We start from the raw sequence: 11,342 nt of genomic DNA on the forward strand, positions 1-11,342 counted from the left end.
AGTATTTACGAGTTCAATTTGTCAGCAACTTTCTGCCAGCCCTCTCTCCTTGCTTTTGCAGCCTTTGCAGTGTTCCCTTGCGTTTTAATTAAACTCTGAAACTCCTGATATCCCTCAATCAAGAGTTCTTGCTCTGCTGCCGTAAAATACTACTGAGCGCCGCCGACATCTTCGCCGACCAATCACAGGGTTGCCGATCAATGTTTCTACTATCGATGCGTAGCCCCTTTTAAGCCACCCAGTGATCTCGCATTACTTCATCCAGCTATACTAATCGTCAACAACAGATGTGTTCGGAGAACCGGATTAGCGAGCTCAAAGTTAGCGCGATGATTTGATCTTGGATGTGTCATTTGATCTTGGATGTAGTAAGCGAGGTACGAAGAACGGGCCCCTGAAGTTGCACTGCATTGTTTATTGTAAATGCAGGAGATACCTTTGCCTGATAGTTGCAAACTAAGTAGCTCATCCAGTAAATTAGCAGCTGGAGCTTCTGGAAAGCTGGAGAGGTGGGATTGCAAGAAATGTCTGAGTTGCAAGTATCTAAAAAAGTTAGTTTTGGGAAGAGCGTATTTTGCAGACATCTGCTCAAATGTTGCTAGTTTGTTGTGTATAAGGAGATCTTTAAAGTAGATAATACCAGCGCTGAAACATGTTATCTAAAGTTGAAGGGAGGAATAGGTGATTTGATAGAATGGGGCTTTTGAGTGAGTTTTTAAGATTAAAATGTCTTCTGAACTGAGCCTAGAGGCTCCCTCAAACCTTGAGGGAGTGCCAAATTACTATGTTAGATGTGAAGTTATCAATATATAAAGAGAGAGAAGAACCCAGAAAGGAGGGGAGAGAAATACAGAGTCGGGTCTAACTCCATTGCCAGCCAAGTATTGGCGCCTACATCCTCCCCAGATTTTAGGTCAGGGAACAAATATTGGCAGCCCGAGAGTAAAAACAATAGTTCGGGAGTGCCAGCTATTTTAGGTTTCTGTAAATGCAATTTAGCTACTCAAGGTCGTTTACCCTTCCAGATGTGGGGAGTAATTCAATAATCAAGGGTCTCAAAGAAAGATTTAAGGATAAAGACAAATCTTTCTTTCAGACCCTTAATTGAAAAAATGTACAAACTTAAAAAGAATGTTCATTTTAATGGAATTAATTCAACCGACCGGAGTTGTGTTCAAGGTTGACCACTGTAGTAGGCTGCTGGCATGACCCTTTCCAGCCTATGGGCCAGCACGTTAGCTAAAATTTTAAAGTCAGCGGTCAGGAGTAATTTGGCCTGTATGATGCACACTCTCCTGGATCCTTCCCCTTTTTAGCAATTAAAGTTATAGATGCATGGTACCAGGAGCACCGAGGAAGCTATGTGAGAATGCTCTTCCTGGACTTCAGCTCAGGATTCAATCACATCATCCCGGAGATCCTGGTCCAGAAACTGTCTCACCTGGGACTCTCCACCCCCATCTGCCTCTGGATCAAGGACTTCCTGACAAATAGACCACAGTCTGTTAGACTCGGCCCCCACCTGTCCAGCACCATCACACTCAGCACCGGGTCTCCACAAGGATGTGTTCTGAGTCCCCTCCTGTTTACACTCTACACATCCGACTGCTCCCCTACCCATCTCTCAAACACCATCATAAAGTTTGCGGATGACACCACAGTGGTTGGACTCATCTCAAGGGGGGATGAGTCGGACTACAGAGATGAAGTCAACAGATTGACTGAGTGGTGTTCAGTTAACAACCTCCAACTGAACACCACGAAAACTAAAGAACTTATCTTGGACTTCAGGAAGGGCAGAGCAGACCCGGCCCCACTTTACATTCACGGGAACTGTGTGGAGAGGGTACACTCCATGAGGTTTCTGGGCGTGCAGATCTCTGATGATCTCTCCTGGACTGCAAATACCACTGCGGTGGTAAAAAAAAAAAGGCCCAGCAGCGTCTCCACTTTCTGAGAGTGCTGAGGAGGAACAACCTGGAGGTGAGGCTGCTGGTGACATTCTACAGAGCCACCATAGAGAGCATCCTAACGTACGGCATAACAACATGGTATGCAGGGTGCTCAGCTGCAGACAGGAAAGTACTGCAGAGGGTCATCAACACAGCCCAGAAGATCACTGGCTGCTCTCTGCCCAGCCTGGAGGTCATTGCAAACTCTCGGTACCTCTCCTCGGGGAATTTGAGGGGGATGGTCTACCTGCACTAGAGATGGCACCAGAAGCTGCAAAACTTTAAGGCTGACACTAGATTCTAGATAGCTGGATTCTAGTTTCAAAGATTGGACAAATAAATGATTAACGACTTTATGTATTGTAATGGAGGAAGGTAGACTACTTAGTTTTGAAAAGATTAAAGAAAAATATTCATTAGAAACAAGATTTTCATAGATACCTACAGATGAGGCATTTTGTCAGCAAAAAGATAAAATCTAAGGCTGAATTAAGCAAACAGCTGTTGGACTTATTTGAAAGGACATACAGCTCAAATAAAGATAGAAACATTATCTCTGGCTTGTATAATGGGTTATAAAACATGAAATCACACTCGACCCTATATATTAAAACAAAATGGGCAATGGAGGGAGGAATAGATATAACGCAGGAAGAGTGGACAACAATATGCCAGAAGGATGGACAAAGAACGAAAAATATTTGTTTAATATTTTATTGGTGGCAGGCAAAAAAGCCCTCACAAAAAATGGCTTTCATGTGAGAGCCCAACTATGAACATGTTGATGGACGTCACAATGGACATTTACAGGATGGAGAAAATGACAGCAGATGAAGGTGAACTACAAGACGGACCTGTGTGTATCACATTGGAAGAAATGGATGGACTACATAATAACACAGAGGCCAGATTCTGACTTTGTTAACCTTAGATAATATATTATTTATATTACTGGTAATTAAATCTCACTCCCTAAGTGTTTATGTGTTTTGTTTTGTTTTTTTTCTTATTACTTTCTTCTTTTTTCTGCTTTTGTATGGATGTTTTTGTTGTTAAAAAAAAAGAAAAAGACATGTAGATGGATATCAAATATTGAAGCTGATGCGCATGATACTGTACAGTGATTCCTAAATGTCAATAACAATTAAATTTTAAAAAAAAGAAAAAAGCCTGACACTTCTACATCAAAACAGGGCCACAAATTCTGGTGTTAGAAAATGGAATGCACTCTTTCTGTTGCAGTTTAGCAGCAGTGGTCATCACATCCCTTGGTCCCTTAATGAATCAAACTCTTGTAGTGTTACCTTAGAGAACCACTGCTAGCTGGTTTTGTTGTTCCAAATTATTACAAGAAAGATTCAAGAGCTTTATTGTCAATACAGCAGTATACACAGTATACAGTGTACCGAAATGCTGTTTCACCCCAAGCCCCCCATGGTGCATTTATAAGTATATAAAAGATATATCTCCAAGAGATATAAAACTAGGAATTACAAATAAATAACATGCTAAATTTCAGTAAAATTAAGGGATAAAAAGGTACTAATTACTAACTATACAATACTATAATGATAACTATACAATGCTAACGGTACGATAAACAAAGAGAGGACAAAGACAATACAAAGTGGATGTGTTAACGCAACTGTTAAGTTAACATCAGCCATAGTCATAGTCCATAAGCCATATTCCAAAATCAGTACTCAAAAACTTTCCTTTTTGCTAAAGCATATAGTTAGGGCTGGATCAGGTGACCCTGAATCCTCCCTTAGTTATGCTGCAATAGACGTAGGCTGCCGGGGATTCCCATGATGCACTGAGTTTTTCCTTTCCAGTCACCTTTCTCACTCACTATGTGTTAATAGACCTCTCTGCATCGAATCATATCTGTTATTAATCTCTGTCTCTCTTCCACAGCATGTCTTTATCCTGTCTTCCTTCTCTCACCCCAACCGGTTGCAGCAGATGGCCCCGCCCCTCCCTGAGCCTGGTTCTGCCGGAGGTTTCTTCCTGTTAAAAGGGAGTTTTTCCTTCCCACTGTCGCCAAAGTGCTTGCTCATAGGGGGTCATATGATTGTTGGGTTTTTCTCTGTATTTATTATTGTGCTATCTACTGTACAATATAAATAAAACCTTGAGGTGACTTTTGTTGTGATTTGGCACTATATAAATAAAATTGAATTGAATTGAATTGAAATTAAAAACACAGTAAAAAACACAAAACTACATACAAAGAACAGTGCGTGCAAACAGGAAGTAATGGTTTTGTGTTATGCTTCGTTGTTCTTTTATATCGTGTAACTGCGACCTATTTCAAAGAGTAATGGGTAAACTTAAAATCTGATCCATTAATACTCATCAGGACTATTGCTGACCATATACCCATAGCTGTGCCTGACTAACCATTCATTACTCCACTTTAATGGGGAGATGGATTCAACTGGGTAATGAGATATTATAATATATAATATTAACACACCGGTTTAGCTCAGTGGGATGAGCGGGTGATCATATGCCGTATGACTGAGAGCAGCCGGCCATGGCCCTTTGCCGCACGTCTTCCTCTCCTCTCAGTCATATGCCGTATGACTGAGAGCAGCCGGCCATGGCCCTTTGCCGCACGTCTTCCTCTCCTCCACTTTCCTGTCAAGTCTTCACTGTACCTATCTAATAAAAACTGAAAAAAGGTTCAGATTGTCCGTGTGTTATGGAGGGGGTGGGAGTCATCCTTGATTGCTAGTAGTCTTACCAGCATTCTGTCACCGACCACCTCCTCCAAGGTGGCAAGCTTTGTGCCAGCAATTGACTCAGCCTTTCTGGCATGAAACTCAAACATATGGACTGTTTGTCAAGACAGAACATTTAATACTTGGACTGTGGGCGCTCTACTCCTAAACTGTATCACCACTCAGAAAAAAACGCTGTCAGCGCTGCAATACCAATAAGGAGCCAAAACACTAGACAAACCAACATAAAGATTTTTTGTCAAAGTTTCCTGCAGAACATGTCATTTTTTCCAAACACAGCAATCACCTTCCATGTCATTGGGCATCTCTGATATACCATCTCTGCAATGGTATATCATTATATGTGCATGTAGACTGATTACGCACACATGCCCATACCACCAGTCTAGCTGAACTACAATTCAAAAGACACAAAGAGCAAGACTTGGGGTGTGTGGAGGTGGGTATATTGGACTAGAACATCTTACAGTGCCTAACACCATAACAGATAGGGTCATGGATATGTTTGATACAGTCTGTAAAAAATAAAAACATAAATAAATAAATATCCAATACAAAAATTTAACTTTTATGTGGCTGCCGAGCTGTCACATATTCTAATTTTACTAATGTTGCTTACTGAAACAGGACGTCTGTCCTTGATTAAAAGCATTGGAGCTTGCTGAATTTTCTGTTTTTAGGTTGAGTTATTCTTTCCTAAAAGATTTCTCGGATTTGACATCTCCCAACTGGTTCTTGGTCTTCCATGTGCCAATCCCCAAACATTCCACTAACAGTGTTTATTTAATAATATTGTAGCAGGCCAGGGTTGTTCGGGGTTTGTTCTGTGTTTGTTGTCATGTTGTTATGGTGACGAGTGACGCGCTCTCTCAGCGACTGTGTTTCCGGTGAGAGAGCGCCTTTTTTTTGTTGTTTATGTTGTTGCCGCGCTGAGGAGGGTGGTAGCGGCAGTGTTCTGGGCCGGTTATAAAATAAACGGGTGCTCCCAAAGAAACCTTTGTCTCCTCCGTGACTGAGCTCGCCACATTGGTGTCAGAAGTGGGATTGCTCACCCTCGCCATAATGGAGAGAGACAATCGGAGGCTGGAGCAAGCTGTCGAGGAGAGCATCCGCTGCTTGGGAAGCTGGCGATCGAGGAGAGAGGAAGCGAGCGGCCATGTAAGTCCCCCGACAGGTCCCGACGGTGCGAGCGCACCGCGGTGGCGGCCCATCGCGACAGACGCTAGGGCAATGCTTCATGGGCTGCCTCTGTCGACCGACACACCGAGCCCCCGACAGCGAGCAGTGACGCCTGCAACGCCAGCTAAGGTACCGAAATACAACGGGCTAACCCCGCTAGAGCCCTACCTCTCACAAGTACGGCTAGCCGCGAGGCATAATGGCTGGAGCGACGAAGAGGCTGCTACACACTTAGCGCTAGCATTGGAAGGAGATGCACTGCAGGCACTCCTTGACCTAGCCCCGTCAGAGCAGCATGAGCTCTAGACCCTCACCATAGCACTCGAGAGGTGATTTGGGCAGCGGCACTCCACTGATCAGAGCAGAGAGCAGCTGACCAACCGGAGCCGTCGGCCGGGGGAGAGCCTGGGCACCTTTGCAGCGGACGTGTTGCTGCATGCTCGTCGTGGCTACCCAGAGTTCCCAGCAGCAGCCCGTGAGGAGCTTAGCCTGCATGCTTTTCTGCGAGGACTCCAGAGCGACTACGTCAACACGTCCGCCTGGCCATGCCTCAAATTCTCCGTGAGGCGCTCCTTGAGGCTGAGAGGGCCGAGCTGGTGTTCACCTCGCAACCTAACCAGCAGGTGCCCCCCCCAAACTGCCCCCAAATCAGAGTCGCAGACTGCGACGGGGAGGGGGAGGTCGTCGAGATATGCCAGTTGCAACCCTCGGTGCCCCGGAGGCGTCCCCGTCGACCGACCGACCGCTGCTACCAGTGCGATGAGCCTGGCCACGTGGCGCGTGACTGCCCAGCACCTGCCCCGAAGACCAGGACTACGCAGCCTCAGGGAAACAGGGAGGGAGCGGTGTAGTGAGGGGACCACCGCTCCAGCTTCCTGCCCCCCTCCAAGGACGATGCACGGTGGTGGGCCGAGTTGGGCACCTCAAGTGACTCTACCTGAGCTGCTGTGTTGAGGACCTGCCATGCCAGGCCCTGGTGGACACGGGGTCCACCATTTCCCTGATACGACCTGGCGTGCTCCCTGGAACGTCCGGGCCATTGGTGAAGGGTTGGTCGCCCACCGACACCCAGCTGATGACGGTGACGGGTGAGAGGGCTGATATGCGGGGGAAGAAACCGTTGCGGGTCCGAGTGAAGGACCTGGAGCTGGTGCACGACTTCTGGCTTGCTGACATTCAAGACCAGTGCATCATCGGCCTTGATCTGCTGACCCGCTGGGGGGCCTGCGTCAACACCGCAAAGCGGGATATCACTCTTGGCACAGAGACTCTTGCCCTCCAGTGCGGTCAAAAGCAGGGAGCGGAGGGAACCCGAGCCAGACGAGACAGGCGTCGGGCGGCTGCCGCTCAGCAGATTTCGGGTGCCGGTGGCTCCGGGTCATCTCTACGCACCTCAGCCCCGGCCTCTCAGCCCAACAAATCTCCCTCGACCGAGACAACCGAGGCTGTTGGTGACCTGTGGCAGCGCAGCAGCGTAGGTCTCAACGTTGACCAGCGCCAGCGGTTGAGGTGCCTCCTGGATGAGAATGTGGACATCTGTGCCGCCAGTGACAAAGACTGCAGGCAGACGGGGCTGGTCCAGCACACCATCGACACAGGCTCTGCTCAACCCATCCGTCTGTGCCCACACCGGCTGCCCCTCTCCAAACGGCAGGTGGCAGAGGAAAAGATCCATGAGATGGCTGCGGCTGGGGTGATCGAGCCGTCCAACAGCCCATGGGCGGCACCCGTGGTCCTGGTGGGGAAGAAGGATGGCAGCCCGAGGTTCTGCGTGGATTTTCGCCGTCTCAATGCAGTCACCGAGAAGGACTCGTACCCGCTTCCACGGATCGACGAGGCCCTGGATTACGTTACCGGCTCCAGCTGGTTCAGCTCCCTCGACCTACACAGCAGCTACTGGCAGGTGGACCTAGCCCCCGAAGCAAGGCCTAAGACTGCATTCACCATTGGACAGGGGCTGTGGCAGTTCAGGGTCATGCCGTTTGGGCTCTGCAATGCGCCAGCGACGTTTGAGAGGCTGATGGAGAGGGTGCTCGTGAACATCCCTCGTAGCCGCTGTGTTGTGTACCTGGATGACCTGTTGGTGCACGGTGGCGACTTCGACAGTGCACTGTCTCACCTGAGCGAGGTCTTCAGCGCCATCCGTTGAGCTGGGCTGCGCCTCAACCCTGCGAAGTGCCGGCTGTTGGCGAGAGAGACTACGTTCTTGGGCCATGTGATCAGCGCTCAAGGTATCGCCACCGATTCCGCAAAGGTGGCTGCGGTCCGAGACTGGCCGACTCCCTCGAACGTCAAAGAACTGCGGAGCTTCCTGGGCCTAGCCTCCTACTACCGTCGGTTCATCAAGGGGTTCGCGACGATAGCCAGCCCCCTCCACCACCTGACTGACAAGGGCCAGCCGTTTGGCTGGGGTGATGCCTGCGCTGCGGCTTTTGCACAGCTGAAGGAGGCCCTCACCAGAGCCCCAGTTCTGGCTTACCCGGCGCCGGCAACCTTTCATTGTGGACACTGGCGCTAGCAATGTAGGAGTCAGGGCGGTCCTTTCCCAGCAGGGCGAGGCCGGAGAACGAGTGGTGGCATACTTCAGCCGTGCTCTGGGGCGAGCCGAGAGGAACTACTGCGTGACCCGGCGGGAGCTGCTGGCCGTAGTGCTAGCGGTGCGGCACTTCCGGCCATAACTGCACAGTTGCCGGTTCCTCCTGCGCACTGACCATGCATCTCTGACCTGGCTCCTGAACTTCAAACACCCAGAAGGTCAGGTGGCCCGCTGGCTGGAGGTCCTTCAGGGCTACGACTTCGAGATCCAGCATCGGGCAGGTCGGCAGCATGGCAACGCTGATGCCCTCTCCAGACGGCCCTGCATGGCCGTCGAGTGCCGCTACTGTCTGCGACAGGAGGAGCGGGCTCAGGAGGCCCTGGGGGTGGCTACTGCTCAGGCCACAGCCAGCGGAGGGGGGTGGCTCCCACTGACAACGCAGCAGCTGAAGCGGGAGCAGGAGGCCGACGCGACGTTGGGTCAGGTGGGGGCCTGGGTGGAGGCGGCGCAACGCCCTGACTGGATGGGGGTGTCGGGTCAGGAGCCCGAGGTGAAGGCCTACTACTCCCAGCACAACAACCTGGAGACCCACGACGGCCTCCTGTACCGGAGATGGCGGGCCCCCGGTCAGGGCAGAGATCTCCTGCAGCTGTTGGTGCCTCGGTCGCTGCGGTCGCAGGTGCTTGAGCTTGTCCACGGCTCGGTGGGGCAGGCCACTATGGGAATCTCCTCCGCGCGCGCCTACTACTCCCAGCACAACAACCTGGAGACCCACGACGGCCTCCTGTACCGGAGATGGCGGGCCCCGGTCAGGGCAGAGATCTCCTGCAGCTGTTGGTGCCTCGGTCGCTGCGGTCGCAGGTGCTTGAGCTTGTCCACGGCTCGGTGGGGGCAGGCCACTATGGGAACGCCAAAACTCTCCGCCGCGCCTACTACTCCCAGCACAACAACCTGGAGACCCACGACGGCCTCCTGTACCGGAGATGGCGGGCCCCCGGTCAGGGCAGAGATCTCCTGCAGCTGTTGGTGCCTCGGTCGCTGCGGTCGCAGGTGCTTGAGCTTGTCCACGGCTCGGTGGGGGCAGGCCACTATGGGAACGCCAAAACTCTCCGCCGCCTCAGGGGACGGTTCTACTGGCCTGGCTGTCGACGGGATGTGGAACTTCACGTGCACTGCTGTGACACCTGCACGGCGCAGAAGGGCCCCACTCAACGCTCCACTGCCCCCCTTCAGCAGTACTTGGTGGGGGCCCTGATGGAGCGAGTGGGAGTGGACGTCCTAGGGCCTTTCCCCGTCACGGAGTCAGGGAACCGGTACGTGCTGGTGGCGATGGACTATTTCACAAAGTGGCCGGAGGCCTACGCGGTGCCGGACCAGGAGTGCGACGACGACGGCAGAGAGGCTGGTGGAGGAGATGTTCGCCCGTTTTGGGGTCCCGGCTGAGCTCCACAGTGACCAGGGGCGCAACTTCGAATCGAAGGTCTTCGGGGAGATTTGCCGGTGGCTGGGGGTGGAGAAGACAAGAACCACACCGCTCCACCCGCAAAGCGACGGCTTGGTTGAGCGTTTTAACCGCACACTGGCTACCCAGCTCGCCATTTTCACCAGCCGCCACCAGCGGGATTGGGACCGACATCTGCCCCTGGTCCTTTGGTCGTATCGGACTGCGGTTCAGGAGTCCAGCCAGTGCACGCCTGCCGCTTTGATGTTTGGGCGGGAGCTCCGGACGCCTGTGGATCTGGTGTTTGGGTCCCCCCCCCGAGCCAGAGATTGACGGTGGGCCAGAGATGGACTACTACAGGAGGCTGAGGGAGCGGCTGCAGGTGGTTCACGACTACACCCGCCAGGCCCAGGCCAGCGCCGGAGTACGACAGAAAAGGGCCTACAACACCAAGTGCCGGGGGGAGGCTTTTGTGCCTGGCGACAAGGTTTGGGTGTACTGCCCGGTTCGCAAGAGGAGTGTCCCCCAAACTGTGCAGTCACTGGCAAGGGCCGGCGGAGGTCGTGGAGCGGCTAACGGAAGTGGTGTACCGTATCCGCATGCCGGGCCCGGGGCGCATGGTGGTGTTGCACCGGGACAGGCTTTCACCGTACCGACCGCTCGCTCCGGCAGATGCCGGGGCAGGGGATGCTGGTGACACCCCAGGTTCTGATCTGAGTGACTTGCGCCAGAAGAAGGCACCCGGACACTTACAGGACTTTGTGTGGGGTAATGGGGCTGTTGGGGACGACTGACCCCTTAGGTGGGGGCTATGTAGCAGGCCAGGGCTGTTTGGGGTTTGTTCTGTTATTACAGTTATGTGTTTGTTGTCATGTTGTTATGGTGACGAGTGACCGCTCTCTCGGCACTGTGTTTCCGGTGAGAGAGCGCCTTTTTTTGTTGTTATGTGTGCCTATGCCAAGAGGCACACATATTACTATTCGTCGGATTTATTATTCTTATTATGTGTGCCTATGCCAAGACGCACACATATTACTATTCGTCGGATTTATTATTCTTATTGTGTGGATGCTTTAGGCATCCACACTATTGAGTTCCTGTTTCTCTTTATTCTTTATACTTTATTGTGTGGATGCTTTTAAGGCATCCACACTATAGTGTTCGTGTTTCTCTTTATTCTTTATTGTGTGGATGCTTTATGCATCCACACTATTGAGTTCCTGTTTCTCTTTATTGTGTGGATGCCCTAAAGGGCTTCCACACTATTGTTTTCCTGTTTCTCTTTCTTCTTTATTATTATTGTGTGGATGCTGGAGGCATCCACACTATTGAGTTCCTGTTTCTCTTTATTGTGTGGATGCTTTAAGGCATCCACACTATTGAGTTCCTGTTTCTCTTTATTGTGTGGATGCTTTATGCATCCACACTATTGAGTTCCTGTTTCTCTTTATTCTTTATTCTACTTTATTATTGTGTGGATGCTTTAG

At 50.9% G+C, this 11,342-nt stretch overlaps 1 pseudogene; it reads left to right on the plus strand.

Annotated features, from left to right (window-relative positions):
• Window positions 1-5,761: 5,761 nt before the first annotated feature.
• On the plus strand, window positions 5,762-10,188 carry LOC120434374 (annotated as a pseudogene).
• The last annotated feature ends 1,154 nt before the right edge of the window (window positions 10,189-11,342 follow it).

Source organism: Oreochromis aureus, linkage group 18, assembly GCF_013358895.1.
Source record: "Oreochromis aureus strain Israel breed Guangdong linkage group 18, ZZ_aureus, whole genome shotgun sequence".
Taxonomy (NCBI): Eukaryota; Metazoa; Chordata; class Actinopteri; order Cichliformes; family Cichlidae; genus Oreochromis; species Oreochromis aureus.